This window comes from Lipotes vexillifer, unplaced genomic scaffold (assembly GCF_000442215.2).
Source record: "Lipotes vexillifer unplaced genomic scaffold, Lipotes_vexillifer_v1.1 scaffold611, whole genome shotgun sequence".
Lineage (NCBI taxonomy): Eukaryota > Metazoa > Chordata > Mammalia > Artiodactyla > Lipotidae > Lipotes > Lipotes vexillifer.
Genome location: NW_006785619.1, coordinates 714,791 through 730,442, shown reverse-complemented (window position 1 = coordinate 730,442; position 15,652 = coordinate 714,791). Strand labels below are relative to the sequence as shown.

Sequence of the window (15,652 nt, the reverse complement as noted above, 5' to 3'; positions counted from 1 at the left end):
GGCGGCGGCCGCCGATCCCCTCTGCCCCCTCCCCGACCCTCGCGCAGTTCCATCTCTACTCCCAGGCCCAAGCCAAGGTTCCACGCACGCGCGCCCTGCCCGCTCTCACCTCGCGCGAATGCACTGACTCGACCCCGTTCACTCGCGGCGAGCCCAACCGCTGCCCCAGAGCCCGCTGCCGCCGCCGCCGCCGCCTCTACCGCCGCCGCCGCCGCTGCTGCACACGGGTCTTAGTACGCAGGCGCCGACTCCCCACTGACCAACCAAGCAGCCCTGTGACAGCCGCGCAAGCGTGCTATCTATCTCCTCCGCCCTCCACCCCCGCACTGCGCAGGCGCACAGATTCTCCCGGCTCTCCACCCTCCCTCCCACCTACCCATCCAATGACGCGCATCCGTGACCCCGCCCCTCACAATTCCTGAGTTCGTCCCACCAGTAGGCAACGCGCAGGCGCATCCGGTTTTTTAATCCCTTCAACCTCCTCTCCCATCCCCGTGTTAGACCACCAGCCCTACCGGACGGTTCTTGCGCCTGCGCAATAAGAAGCCCTGCACTCCACACCCTCTGAAGGAAACGCCTCGGCCTCAAGGCGCATGCGTGTTGGGAGTCCCGACCGCCCCTTCCACTTCAGACGTCGTCTGTACGCCAGGCGTTGAAAAGACCACGCCACTGTACTGCTGGTGTCGTCTAGAACGCATGCGCCTTAGGAAACGCCCCACCTCGACTTTATTTAGGCTTAAGACTCACACGTTTCAGAAAACTTGTGCTGTGGGGTGGGTCCTTGGTCTCAAAACCCATTTCCCCGCTTCCCCCTTCCCCTAGTTCCACACATGCGCGAGAGAGCTCTTTACGCTCCACTCTTCCCAGCGCGCTAGTGTGGTCGGGTTACCACCCATCTCAGCTTCTCTTCTCTGAACTGTGCGACTCTGCTCTGCCATAGAGTTTCATCCAGAAAGATAGAGCGGTCCTGTCCCAGCCACCATCTTGTTTAAACCCTCGGTCCATGTTGCTCTCTATGGCTTCCAGAGAGGCCATTTCTACTTCTGAATCCTAAAATAAAGAGATTTACATGGCATTTCTCTTTTCCCCCCAACTGTTCTCTGCGGTCTCCAAGACAGTTGTCTAGGAGCACCCTTAGAAAAAACTCTCTATAAAGAAGAGTGCTGTATCAAATTACACTGACATTCTCTAAATCATGGGAAGTGACCAATGAAACCAGAAACAAACTATCTCTCGGAATGAATTTCCCTGTCCCTCGTTCTAGGGAAGAAAGGCGCTGCTTTTCCTGAAAGTTTGTAGTCTTCTTCCTCTAGTTCCTAGGTTTTCAGCACTACCTTCATAGCTACCTTGTTTGCTTCAGTAAGCTAGGTTGACAACAGTATCATGGAACAAGACAAGCAGCTAAATAGCTGGACTTGGAATCCAAAATCCTAAATCTGGTTCTTGTTTAAGATGTGACATGATGGATGTGAACTGCAAACACTAGCTTGAATTAATACATTTACGTAGCACATTATACTATCACCCCCAGCTCCTCCCACTCAATTTTCTGAAGTTTCTGCCATTTCCTTTGGGGAAAACAAACTTCCTGGGTGCATTGTTTGAAAGTTCAATTCATGCTCTTCTCAAAGATGTATTGTCCAAATGACCCAACAATTCCACTCCTAAGTATATACCCACCCCCCCAAATTAAAAACAGGTACTCAAATCCTTGCACGCAAATGTTTAGAGAGTGCTACTTATATTAGTCAAAAGGTGGAAACAACCCAAATATCCATCAGATGAATGAATAACCAATTGTGGTATACACATGTAATGGAGTATTAATCACACAAAGGAATGAAGTATAAATGCATACCACAACTAGATGAACTTGAAAACATTATGATAGGTGAAAGAAGCCAAACAAAAATAGGTCACATACTCTATGATTCCATTGATATGAGATATACAGAATAGGTAAATCCATAGAAAAAAAAGCAGGCTGGGGCTTCCCTGGTGACGCAGTGGTTGAGAGTCCGCCTGCCGATGCAGGGGACACGGGTTCGTGCCCCGGTCCGGGAAGATCCCACATGCCGCGGAGCGGCTGGGCCCGTGAGCCGTGGCCGCTGAGCCTGCGCGTCCGGAGCCTGTGCTCCGCAACGGGAGCGGCCACAACAGGCCCGCGTACCGCAAAACAAAACAAAAAACCATCGAATTGTACACTTTAAATAATTAAATTGTTGGTATATGAATTATACCTTGATAAAACTGTTACTTTAAAAATGTGTTGTTGGAAAAGCTAAAGCTGGCCCTTTGTTTAAAAAAAATAATAACAATAGACATACCTCTGGCAAGATCGACCTAGGAAAGAAAGACATAAATTATGTTATAAGTGGAAAAGTTCATAAATCAACTATAGCTGAGATTAGAAACCATTATAAGACAAACTATGAAGAAGACTTGCTGAACAAAAGAAAAAAAATGAGCATTTCCTCAATAAATAAATTACAAAGGCAAAAAGAAAACCAGCAGGGGAAACTACAGATTAAAAAATGTAAGTCAAATGATTAAAAACTGGGCTTCCCTAGTGGCGCAGTGGTTGAGGATCTGCCTGCCAATGTAGGGGACACGGGTTCGAGCCCTGGTCTGGGAAGATCCCACATGCCGTGGAGCAACTAGCCCCGTGAGCCACAATTACTGAGCCTGTGCGTCTGGAGCCTGTGCTCCGCAACAAGAGAGGCCGCGATAGTGAGAGGTCGGCGCACCGCGATGAAGAGTGGCCACAACTAGAGAAAGCCCTCGCACAGAAATGAAGACCCTACACAGCCATAAATAAATAAATAAATAAAATTTTAAAAAAAAATGATTAAAAACTGTAAGTCAAATGAGTGAGTTTGGACTCAAACAAACTACAAAAGTGTGGGAACATTAAGAGACAATTAGAAGTCTGAACACTGGTATTTTATATTAGGAAATTATTCATTTGTTTGGTGTGCTAATATGAGGTTATTTTTTAAAGTCGTCTTTAACAGTACATATGGAACTATTTACATGTGAAATTATATCTCTGGAGTTTGTCTCACAATAATACATGAGAGGCAGAAGTGGGGAGAGGTATAGATAAAGCTAAAGTTAGGGGATGGGAAGTGGGTTTATGATACTCTTTTTTCTCCTTATGCATGTTTGACATTTTCCATAATCAAAGTGTTTCAGACTGTTCTTTGTTAATACATTTGTAAACAGTCTAAGTGGACAATTTCCTGAAATATATAATGTATGTGTATACATATATACAATTTATCAAAATTAAATCAAAGAAATAGAAAACCTAAATAAACTCTTACCAAAGTGATGAAAAAAAAAAATGTGTTGTTGGGAATTCACTGGCGGTCCAGGAGTTAGGACTCTGCGCTTTCACTGTCGAGGGCGTGGGTTCGATTCCTGGTGGAGGGAGGAACTAAGCTCCCACATGCCGTGTGGCGAGGCCAAAACAAAACAAAACAAAGTTAAAAAAAAGTCAAACAGACGAAGTGAAGCTTGAGGATGAGCAAATGGGTAACGCTTAGGTGTGGGTGAGGGGGCTGGACGTTCTTGGACGCGCTCTTACAGCACTCAGCTGCTGGGATCAGAGGAGAAACCAAGGTTTCTGCATTCACTCAGTCATCCATTCATTCAGTTCATATTTACTGAGTCCATTAAGTGCCAGATACTTGGGATACAAGGGTGGTGAGATTAGCACTATGGTCCCTGCCCCACAGTTGGGAGGAAGAGATTATCAGATAATAAACAAATGTATAGCATTAGCCCGTGTGCTCAGGCCAGTACCTGTCTACCACCAGTGACTGATGGGTTTATGAACCGCAGTTGGTATGAGAGTAGGAGGAGAAGCCCTGAGAAAATGCTTGAGGGATCTTCCGTGATTTTGACCTTGCTTCTGTGGAAGTTAAGTAAAAGAGGGTGGAGATGGAGAAGAATGAGACTGGAGTGGTTCTGGGCCTGGAGGAAAGGCCCAGGAGTTCTCCCCACCCCCCATTCCCAGAGGCCTTGCAGAACCCAGGTGCTAGGGAGAGAAGCCAGAAAGTTTCTTAGAAACTGGACCAAGCAAGTAGGGAATAGGTCTGAGGACGGAACAGGGACCCAGCTCACAGAAGAAGGAAACTCAATGAGCCCATTGCAAATGGCTCTAGAGCATTAGATCATTCGTTTGCTCAGTCATTCACTCTCCAGGTAGAAACTGAGGCTTGCTCTGGGCCAGACCATGTGGTCAGACTGAAGAGGTAGCCAGGGGACTTCCCTGGTGGCACAGTGGCTAAGGCTCCATGCCCCCAGTGCAGGGGGCCCAGGTTCAATCCCTGGTCAGGGAACTAGATCCCACATGCATGCTGCAACTAAGAGTTTGCATGCCACAACTAAGGAGCCCGCCTTCTGCAACTAAGACCCGGTGCAACCAATTAAATAAATAAATATATTTTTTAAAAAAGGTAGCCGGGCAACTGCAGAGCAGAGCCATGCGGCCGACAGCAGGGCACGTGGGGGCTGAGTGAGCACCCAGGAGGGCCAAACCCAGCCTGGAAGCCCGGTAGTTCTTTTGGCAGGGAGACACCCGAGCTGAGGAACCTGGAGAAAGATCGGCCCTCAACAGGGTGAGGGAGGGTCTGGGAACTTGGTGGGCAAGGGATAAAGCAAAATTAGCTGGGTATTAACCCTTCTTGGCTGGTCTAGACCCATGAAAAGAACACCTCAAAGGGGAATTCCCTGGTGGAGCAGTGGTTAGGAATCTGCGCTCCCACTGCAGGAGCCCTGGGTTCAATCCCTGGTCGGGAACGCAAGCTGCGAGGCCAAAAAAAACCAAAAAGAATATCTCAAGGTATAAGAGAGGAACTGAAGGGCAGATGGCCTCTGTGTTGAGAGAAGGAAGATCCAAGCGGCAGGTTAGGGCCTCAATCCTCAAACAGGGCTACCCTTGCTGCATCCTGGGTCCAGGGCCCGTGCACCGGCCCACAGTCACTTGGTCACTCCAAATCCCATTCCTGCCTCCCCTCTCTCCACCTGGCCATTTCTCGTGTGCCTTTCAGCACTGAGGTCTGGCTTCACCTCCAGCCCATGCCATCCTGACACTCCCAGGCTAACTTGAATGGCATCTTCTCTGCTCATGGCCCCTGTGCTCACTCCTACCCATCACCTGTCCTACAGAAAATATGTCTGTCTCCCTCTCCAGACGCTGAGCTCTGTGTGAGCGGGGTAGTCCCCACACCCACCACAGAGCCTGACATGTGGCTAGCTCTGAATGTTTATAGAATGAATAAATAAATGAGTGAACGAATGAGGAGGGGCAGCAATCTGAGCCCGAGAGAAACTGCCAGATGCTCAGCGGGAATCAAGAAGAAAGAGGGTTCTAAGACCAGGGAGGGGGGCTTCCCTGGTGGCGCAGTGGTTAAGAATCCGCCTGCCAATGCAGGGACACGGGTTCGAGCCCTGGCCTGGGAAGATCCCACATGCCACGAAGCAACTAAGCCCGTGCACCACAACTACTGAGCCTGAGCTCTAGAGCCCACAAGCCATAACTACTATGCCCACGTGCCACAACTACTGAAGCCCGTGCGCCTAGGGCCCATGCTCCGCAACAAGAGAAGCCACAATGAGAAGCCCGCTCACTGCAACAAAGAGTAGCCCCCGCTCACCACAACTAAAGAAAGCCCGTGCACAGCAGTGAAGACCCAACACAGCCATAAATAAAAAAATAAATTTATTTTAAAAAAAAAAGAGACCAGTGAGGGGACTTCCCTGGTGGTTCAGTAGTTAAGACTTACACTGCAGGGGGCGGCAGATCTGCTGGGAGAAGGTGGGTGAGAAGCTCTGCAAGAAGATCACCAACATTGTAGAGGTGATGAACCGGCACGAGTACACGCCCAAGATGCCCTCGCAGTCTGAGGTGGACAACGTGTGTGACACAGGCTTGCGGGACGTGCAGCCCTACCTCTACAAGATCTCCTTCCAAATCACCGACACCCTGGGCTCCTCCATCACCAACACCATGCGCAGGCTCATCAAAGACACCCTGGCCCTCTAGGCCTCACTGGGGCCTTGGGCACTCCTTGATGGCTTGCGGACCTTGGCTTCTGGGAATCGTACTGTTAGGCCCTTGGGGCTCTGAAACCCACTCTGGGTCCTTGATGAGACTTGGAAGGGCCACCCCTGGCTTCCTGTTGTGTGGTTGCCAGTCTCTGGTCATCCTTGTCACCTTCACTCACGGTCAAGTCCGGCCTACACTGTCTCTCTGCACCCCTGGTGGGGGTCCCTTTCCTACATTGTACAGAGGAGCCATCACTAGGATGGGAAATAAAGTTGAGAATGTAGAAAAAAAAAAAAAAGACTTCCACTGCAGGGGGCATGCATTCAATCCCTGGTTGGGGAATTAAGATCCTGCATGCCATGTGGCATGGAAAAAAAAGACCAGTGAGATGTGGCAGGTGGGTGAAATGGGTGAAGGGGGTCAAAGGTACAAACTTCCAATTATAAAGTAAAAAGTCCTGAGGATGTAATGTACAGCATGGTGACTATACCTAATTACACTGTATTGTATACTTGAAAGTTGCTAAGAGTAGAGCTTCAAAGTTCTCATCACAGGAAGAAGAAAAAATTGTAACTATGTGTGGTGATGGATGTTAACTAGATAGAGTGTGATAATCATTTTGCAATCTATACATATATCAAATCACTATGTTGCACATCTGAAACAAATATAATATTATGTCAATTATATCTCAAAAACAAGACAACATCAAAAACAGTGAGATGTGAGTTGAAGTTAGAGATTAAAGAGCCTACTCAGGGCACACGTCAGAGCCACCTTGTCCTGACCTGCCAGGAAACAGGTCCAAGACCTGCATGCCGTTCTCTCTCCTGTGTTCACCTCTCCTCCTCTTTACGATGCTCGGTTCAGCTTAAAATAACTGACTCTTCTTGGCACTGGTGCCCCCAATTTGTTCTTTGAAGGAAAAGGGGACTGGGCAACTCAGAGATGAGTGGGACTCACGAACTCCTAGTTTCACAAAGGGGAGACCAGCTTTAGAGATGGAAGTTGGACAAGAAAGAAGTTTCCCCACCTTGCGATGCAGGGGACGTGGGTTGGATCCTTGGTCTGGGACATAAGATCTCACATTCCAGAGGCGCAACTAAGCCCTTGCACCACAACTACTGAGCTCACACGCCTCAACTGGAGCCCACGTGCCACAAACTACAGAGCCCACGCTCTCTGGAACCCGCGTGCCACAGCTAGAGAAGAGAAAACCCGCACGCCACACCTAGAGAGAAGCCCGCTTGCCACAATGAAAGATCCGGCATGCCTCAATGAATATCCCGTGTGCCGCAACTAAGACCCGATGCAGCCTTAATTAATTAATTAATTTAATTTAATTTAAAAAAAAAGAAAGAGGATTCCCCCTGCTTGAGGCCTATCTCCTGCCTTTTTAGAGAGGAGGGAGTCTCCCCTCCTGCCAACCCTGAAGAGGAAGTTCCTCAAGTCTGCCCTGCAGTTCATCTGCGTAGCCCATCTTAGGGGCTGCTTGGGCTCCCCAGACTGAGCTGTAATGTCAGAGTTTGATCTGACCAAACTACCCCCACTGTCTTCTGCAGCCTGCCAGGGAGGACTAAATCCTCACCAAAGGGGTTAGCCCTCTGGGAAGAGTGAATTCCACCGAGAAGAACCCAGTAAAGTGCTTTAGACATCATTCAGGTGCCTCTGGATTCAGGACAGGATTTTTGTCTGGATTCGAGGCCTGCGGGATTTAGGTTCCAACCTCTCCATCCCAGCTGTTCCTCACCAGAGCCTCTGCAGGCCTCCTGCACCTCCCAACACAGTCATGCCCTTCCCCATCCTGGGCCACTCACATTGTGTAGCTTTTGAAACCGAGCAGGACCCTGTGGGTCTCCTGGGCACGGAAGCCTTTCTGTTTCTTGTTTGTAGGGAACAGACTCCAGCCTCCATGACCTTCCCTGGGTTCCAAAGGGCAGATTCAAACAGTTGCTACTCAGGAAGGGAGAGGATGCAGACAGAGACAAGGGAGAGGCAGCCAAGAAACCACCTGAGGCAACATTAAAGGAACCAGAGAAGTCGATCAGGATTAGGAAAGCAGGGACTTCCCTGGTCCAGTGGTTAAGACTCCTGCAGAGGGCGCAGGTTCAATCCCTGGTCAGGGAACTAAGATCCCGCATGCCAGGCCAAAAAAAAAAAAAAATTAGGAGACCACCTGAGACAAGATGAAAGGGTTGCAGGCCCTGCACACACTCTAATCTTATCAGCAACCCTACACTTGAACCATTGCTATAAAAACTCCTCACCAATTCCTCATGGGTTGGGACACACAATTCTGAGAGGCATGAGCCCGCTGTGGCCCCCTTTGCCTGGCAAAGCAATAAGGCTATTCTTTTCGACCTCACCCAAAACTCTGTCTCCAAGATTCAATTCGGTACCCATGTACAGAGGCCAAGTTCTCAGCATCACTTTGGCCCAGTCACTTAGCCTCTCTGGGACAATCTCCTCGTCTGTGACAATAGAGAGTTCAACACTGACTTCATAGGGAGCTCAGCCTGACCTAGGGCTGTAAATCCCATCCACGCGGGGCTCCAGCCTCAACTTTCTCCCGAGCCACAGACTCATCCCTCAAACTGCCTGCCTGAGCACTCTTCTTGGATGTTTCAAACAAGCCCCAAACCAAGCCCCTGACTATGTTCCTCTTCCCAGGGTTTCTCGTGGAAATAAATAGCATCATCATCTGCCCACATTCGAGCTAAAAACCTAGATTCCGTGATTCCTTTTCTCTCACGGCCACATCCAGTCCACCGTCAAGCCCTGCAGACACTACTTCCAAAATGTGCTTCAAACTCGTCCATTTCTCTCCATCCTCACTAATCCGCGGCCCCATCACCTCGGCCTCCCTCCAGTTTATTTTCCCCAGAGCAGCCAAGTAATATTTTTAAAATGTAAGTCAAGTAGGGGAGGCTGTGCATGCATGGCTGCAGAGGGTATACGAGAAATCTCTGTAACATCCACTTAATTTTGCTGTGAATCTAAAACTGCTTTAAAAAATAAAGTTTTGGGAATTCCCTGGTGGTCCAGGGGTTAGGATTCGGTGCTTTCACTGCTGAGGACGCAGGTTGGACCCCTGGTCAGGGAACTAAGATCCCGCAAGCCATGCAGTGTGGCCAAAAAAATTTTTTTAATTAAAAAAATAGTTTATTAAAAAATAATAAATTAGACCATATCACTCATTCCCCCTTTTAAAACCCTTGAAAGGGGACTTCTCTGGTGGCGCAGTGGTTAAGAACCCACCTGCCGTGCTATGGGACGGGGGTTCAAGCCCTGGTCTGGGAAGATCCCACATACCACGTTGCAACTAAGCCCGTGCGCCACAACTACCCAGCCTGCGCTCTAGAGCCTGTGAGCCACAACTACTGAGCCTGTGTGTTGCCACTACTGAAGCCCGCATGCCTAGAGCCCGTGCTCTGACACAAGAGAAGCCACTGCAATGAGAACCCCACGCACCGCAACGAAGACCCAACACAGCCAAATAAATAAATTAATTAATTTTTAATTTTAAATAAATAAATAAAAATAAAACCCTTCAAAGACTTCCCATCACTCTTAGGATAAAATCCAGGTTCCAAAGCGTTGGCTAATCTGGCCCTGCCTATCTCATCCTCCACCTTGTTCACTAAACATTTTCCTCTGATAGGCTCATGTCTTTTCTGCGTCAGAGCCTTTGCCTTAATTTTTTTTTTTCATGTGCCTGGAACTCTCTTCCCTAATCCCAACACTTGGCTGTCTTCTTCTCATCCTTCAGGTCACAGCATAAACTGTGACACACCTCCCAGCAGTGTCTTCCTGGTGGCCTAATTCTAGATTATCCCCTTACAGCCTCCTATTCCACACACCACATCAATCTGTGCATTTGCTTCATGGCTTTGATTACATCTGTTATTATCATGTATATCTGTTGACTTATTTCATCACCTCCTTTACTAGACTGTAAGTGGTGTGAGGGTAGGGAGTGTCTTATTCACCACTGAATAAGTGTCTTCCCAGCACCTATTATAGCACCTTGGCGCACAGAAAGTGCTCACTAAATGCTTGTTGAGGAAATGAATGAACAGGCATATTTTATTGTAAACCACCTGAACTATTTTTATTTGTTTATGTATTTATTTATTTATTGGCTGCGCCACCCAGCTTATGAGACCTTAGTTCCCTGACCAGGGATCAAACCCAGTCTCTCTGCAGTGAAAGTCCAGAGTCCTAAGCACTGGAGCGCCAGGGAATTCCCCACCTGAACCATTTTTAGAAGACACACTAAGTTGCTAAGTTGCTAAGGAGCACTGTGGTGATCAATCCATCCACCCTGCCTTCCCCACCACATGGTCGGAGGAAGGTACTCAATAAATGTCAGTGAAGTTAATTCAAACAGGGAATCCCTGGAACTTTGAGAACGGATTTAGTATCATGGAAGTTGAGGTTGAAAGAGAGGGTTGTGTAACAGTGCTGTCTGCTAGAACTTTCTGTGATGACAGATCTGTACTGAGGAAAAAAAAAAAAGCATTTTAGAAAGATCTTTCTGGCTTTCTTCTTTCATTCAGTCAGCTCTTTACTGGCCACTTACCAGATGCCAGGTACAGTTTTACATGCTTAGAATACGGCAATGAAGAAGCCAGCCAAGAATCCAAGCTTATATACATTAAAAACAAGAAAATATCAGGTACTTATAAATACCACAGTGAAAATAAAGCCAGGGTTAGGACAGAATGACTGGGAGGCTATTTTGCTTGTGGGGTACTTCGTGAAAAGTGGATGGGAGGGGGGCAATTCTAGAGGATGCAGGTGAGAAATGCTGAGGGCATGAAACAGGTAAGCACAGCAGAGTGCATATCACCACAGCCAGATATACTGGAGCCCTTTCCCGAGACAGGGGACCCTGGAGAGTTCCAGTTGGCAGCTGGGCATCACAGATCTGGAGCTCAGGAGGGTGGTCTGGGCTAGCGGCATAGACTGGGGAGTCATCTGTGTTTGGGTTGTTTATTGGTTTCCTAGGGCTGCTGTAACAAAGTGTCACAAACTTGGTGCTGAAAACTACAGAAACTTATTCTTACAGTTCTATAGGATAGAAGTCTGAAATCAAGATGTTGGCAGGACTGCCCTCTCTTCCAAGTCTTGAAAAGAGGATCCTTCCTTGCCTCTTTCAGCTTCTGGTAGCCCAGCCACTCCTTGGACTGCAGCTATAGCACTTGCATCTCTACTCTGTCATCGCATGGCATTGTCCCTATATGTCTGTCTTTACGTGGTAGTTTCCTCTTATAAGGACACCAGTCATATGGATTAGGGCCTAGCCCAATGACTTCATCTTGATTTCATTTCATCTGCAAAGACCTTATTTCCAAATAAGGTCACATTCACAGGTACCAGGGGTTGGGGTTTCAACGTATCTTCTGGGGGACACAATTCTACCTGTAACAGGTCACAGCTGAAGCAGTGGAAGTGGACAAGTTCCCCAAAGGTGACAGAGTCAGAACAGAAGAACTGGGGACTCTGGCAAATAAAAGCTTGAGGAGCCCACAAAGAAGTCTGAGAAGGAGATGGTCTCCAGTTACATCTGTCACATAGACAGAGGTGGAGGAACAAGGGCGAAAAAAGGGTCCATTGAACTAAGTGACAGGGCAGATGTCAGGGTCTTTCCTCATGCCCCTCCCCGCTCCCAAGGGAAGAAGCAGAGCCTGGGTGATGGAAACAGTCTTTTAAGAAATGTAGTTTCGAAGGCTGGTATATACAGGATGGATAAACAACAAGGTCCTACTGTAGAGCACAAGGAACTATATTCACTATCCTGTGATAAACCATAATGGAAAAGAATATGAAAAAGAATGCATACGAGTCACTTTGCTGTACAGCAGTAATTAACACAACATCGTAATTCAACTATACTTCAATAAAAAATAAATTAAAAAAAATTAGTTTCGAAGGAAAAGCCTGACATATGGAAAGGACTAGAGGGAATGTGGGGGTCAAAGGATTGTTGGGGAAGATCTCAGCACAGTGGAAGGAGGTTGGCGACTTAGAAGATGGGCTCTGGGGGACGTCCCTGGTGGTCCAGTGGCTAAGACTCTGAGCTCCCAACGCAGGGGGCCCGGGTTCGATCCCTGGTCAGGGAACTAGATCCCACATGCCGCAGCTAAGAGTTCACATGCCGCAACGAAGATCCCGCGTGCCACAACGAAGAGCCAGCGCAGCCAAAATAAATAAATAAGTAAATATTAAAAAAGAAAGAAGATGGGCTCTGGAGTTGGGCTGGTCTGCACTGGATTCTCAACTTGGCTTGTTCAAGAGCTGTGTGATTTTTAGGATGGTTGCTTAACTTCACTATTCCTCTGTTTTGTTATCTGGAAAATGGGGATAATTATACTAGTATCCACTTCTCAGGGCTGCTGGAAGGAGTAAATGACTGAAGACATTTAAAGTGTTTAACACAGCATGTGGCACATACTTAGTGCTCAATAAATATTGACTCTTACTGCAATTAGGTTAAAAAAAATACAGGGAGGAGGTTTCAAGAAGGAGGCAGTAAGTAATATCAGATATAGTAGGTAGGACAGGACGTAGAGGGCAGAGAAAAGGTCAAGGGTTTGGCGGAGTGCTAGCAGAGCCTGGAAAAGGAGAGAGCAGAGCTAACAGTAGCTAAAGAGCTAATGGGGCAAGAGAGGGAGGGGCTGTAGGTATGGAACACTCTCTTGGTAGCAGCTGAGAAATAAGAGAGCAGGTATTAGCAGACAGAAGAAGCAATAGACCGTGATTTCGGCAGCAAGGAGAAAGTTAGAGGCGAAAGTCGCTGGTAGTGTTTGGTACTAAGGGCTAAAGCGAGGCAACAGCATCTTGTAAATCTTTCACGTATCTCAGTTTGATACCATAAATCTTCACCTTTGCTGTGCTGAGCCTGGGCATCCAGGGGAAACTGTTCTACAAAGGAGGAATGGGCACTAAGGAATGATTGTGAGTAAGTGGTGACATACCTCAGCATGGGAGGGGGAAAAAGAGGAGCCTGGATGAGGACTTATGTTTCAGAAGCCTGAGGAGCAATTGGCTAGAGGATGCCTGGCTCAGAGTCTGCTAGAAGGTGGGAAGGACTCAGGGCTGGAGACACACGGGTTTAAGAGCCATCAGTAGCAGATGGTCACCAAAACCAGGGGAATGGATAAAATTACCTATAGAAGGGGGCTGACAGGAGAAGACAGTCCAGGAAAGATTGAGGCTGGTGGAGAACAAGCCACAGAAGGAGAGGAATCAGGGCATGGGGGGAGGTGAAGCTGTGGAAGCTTTGGCAGGACCACTTCTGCAGATGGAGTTGAAAGAGAACCCAAAACCAGGCCCCAAATGTCTCAGTTAAGAAGAGGGTGTGGACCATTGGTGAAGCCATCTCAGTGGAGTGGTGGGGACAGAAACCAGGTTTGGGTTGGTGGGGTGTGAAAGAAGGAAGAAGAGGTAGAGACAGTAGAGACTTTCTTCAGGAAGTTTTGTGTTAAATTGATGGAGAGGTGTAGAGCAAGAGTTAAGGAGGTAGGGGTTTTGTTTTATTTATTTATTTATTTTTAACAGTGAACAAGATAGGCCAGATTGCAGGTGGGCAGGAAATGACAGAAAGAGAGGGATAGTAAGAGGAGGAAGCCTTTTCACAAGAATGCCTGGAGCCCTTGTTATCTATAGTACTTAAAAATATTTAAATAGGCACTTCCCTGGCAGTCCAGTGGTTAAGAATTTGGGCTTCCACTGCAGGGGGCACGGGTTCGATCCCTGGTGGGAGAACTAAGATCCCGCATGCCTGGTGGGGTGTGTGTGAGTGTGTGTGTGTGTGTGTGTGTGTGTGTGTGTGTGTGAAATTAAATAACCAGAAAATTACATGCACAAACCCTTCAACTGAACAGGGATATTAATTGCAAATCTCTGTGGCATCTGCTACTTATCCCTGGGGATAGAGTATGTAACTGTTGTATGTCTAAGTATTGTTTCATGTCTCGGTGCTGTCGGCCAAATGTACTTTTCCTGCAGCATCCTTGATCTCCTGACATATTTTTAATTTTACTACAAATAGGGCTCACCCTTTCTGTGAGCTTCCTCTCTCTCACCTTCCAACCTTATAGTTAACCAGTCCACACCTGAGCTCCCTCTGTACCTTCCACGCGATTCTTTGGTTGCTGAGGTCACACTGTGAGTTACCTTGCTTACCTCCCCCCAGCCTTGGTCTCATGCTTCTCGAATTCCTTGAGCTCAGGGCTGGATACAGGTAAGTCGGTCCTTAATAGTCTAAAAGAGGGTGGTCATTTCTTTATCCTTCACGGCCTCGCCTTGATTTAGTTGTTTTCACATCTTTTCTCTTTTGCCGGTGCCCGATGCCCCGGGAAACAATCTTCAACTGCGAAAGGGTGGGAGCGATGGGGCTGGCGGGGTAGCGGTGGAAGGACAGAGAGGAAGCCGGGGCGGGCGACCTCCCGAAGCGCCGGCAGAGGGCGCGCCGACACCGGGATTGGCAGCGGCCGCCGTCTGGAAAGCGGACGCTGGCCTGGCGGGGGACTCAGAGGCCGCGGAAGCGCACGTGGGAACGGGCAGAGCCTGGGGGCACGTGTGCTGCCCGGGGGTGTGCTGTCCCTGCTAAAAATACGCGTCCTGCCCGGGTCGGGGAGACGGCCCTCGGCGGGAGCGGCTTCTGGAGCCGCATCTTTCTGGGAGGGAGATAGCGTCTCCCGGGCCGGACACCTGGACTCCCGAGAAACCCGGGGCAAGCCTCGCACGGGGCCTCAGTTTTTTCATCTGTGGAATGGAGACCATTCATTTGCTCAAGCAATATTGCGTGCCAGTGTTGTGCCAGGCACTGTTCCAGGCGTCAGGCATAACTACACTGTTTTTGCTGTGGAGTTCACGGTTTCAGAGTTTCGGAGGGGGCAGGAATAGTATAAATAAGCAATTTCATATTTCAAAAAATGCCGTGAGAAAAGTAAAGAAGTGATAGTGAGGAGTGAAATGTAAGCTGGTACTTGAAGCCAAGTCACCCTGAGAGACATGGAGGCAGAGGAAACTGCCTTGAGTCCGAAGAGCCTGGCCAGTTGGATAAAAGAAAGAAGGCGGAAGGAGCGGCCAGGGAGAGGGCGAGGAGCTGGAGACGGAGGCCCCACCCAGCCGGAGACCAAAGCGCCCAGCACTGTGGACCCTGAAACTGATCTCGGGTGGAAAACATCAGAACAGCGGTGGTTTGTGCGGAGGTTGGACCTGCCCGGAAGGGGCTCGAGGGAACCTCCCAGAGCGAGGGAAAAACACCTTGATTAAGGTGTTGATTACACGGATGAACACGTTTATCAAAACTCAGCGAAGAGTTGTGCATTTTGCTGTATGTAAATTATACCTCAAAAACAAAATAAAGAGTGAGAGTCCTCGGCTTGTGAGAGCAACCGTGAGCTGGGAAAGTCTGGCTGGCCGCGCGGGCTGATCCCGCAGGCCAGGGTGTGTGGGTCATCCTCTAGGGAGAGGGTCGGGCGGGCTGGGAGAAAGCAACCACACCTGGCGCTGTGCGGGCAAGCGTGGCCGCTCACAGCCGGGACCGAGGCTGCGGGCTCAGGCCCCCCGCCCGGGTCGTCAGAG

The 15,652-nt window shown here is 48.6% G+C and overlaps 1 protein-coding gene and 1 non-coding gene across 2 annotated transcripts in view; one reads left to right on the top strand and one right to left on the bottom strand.

Annotated features, from left to right (window-relative positions):
- Window positions 1-783, bottom strand: part of EIF5A (eukaryotic translation initiation factor 5A) — a 5,032-nt gene extending 4,249 nt beyond the window's left edge. The window contains exon 1 of the mRNA XM_007457759.1: window positions 748-783. The gene's annotated coding sequence lies outside the window, so the exon portion shown is untranslated. The remainder of the gene's footprint in view (window positions 1-747) is intronic.
- An 11,324-nt stretch (window positions 784-12,107) lies between these two features.
- Window positions 12,108-12,180, top strand: TRNAG-CCC (transfer RNA glycine (anticodon CCC)). Its single transcript has one exon. It is a non-coding gene; the product is annotated as a tRNA-Gly (tRNA).
- The last annotated feature ends 3,472 nt before the right edge of the window (window positions 12,181-15,652 follow it).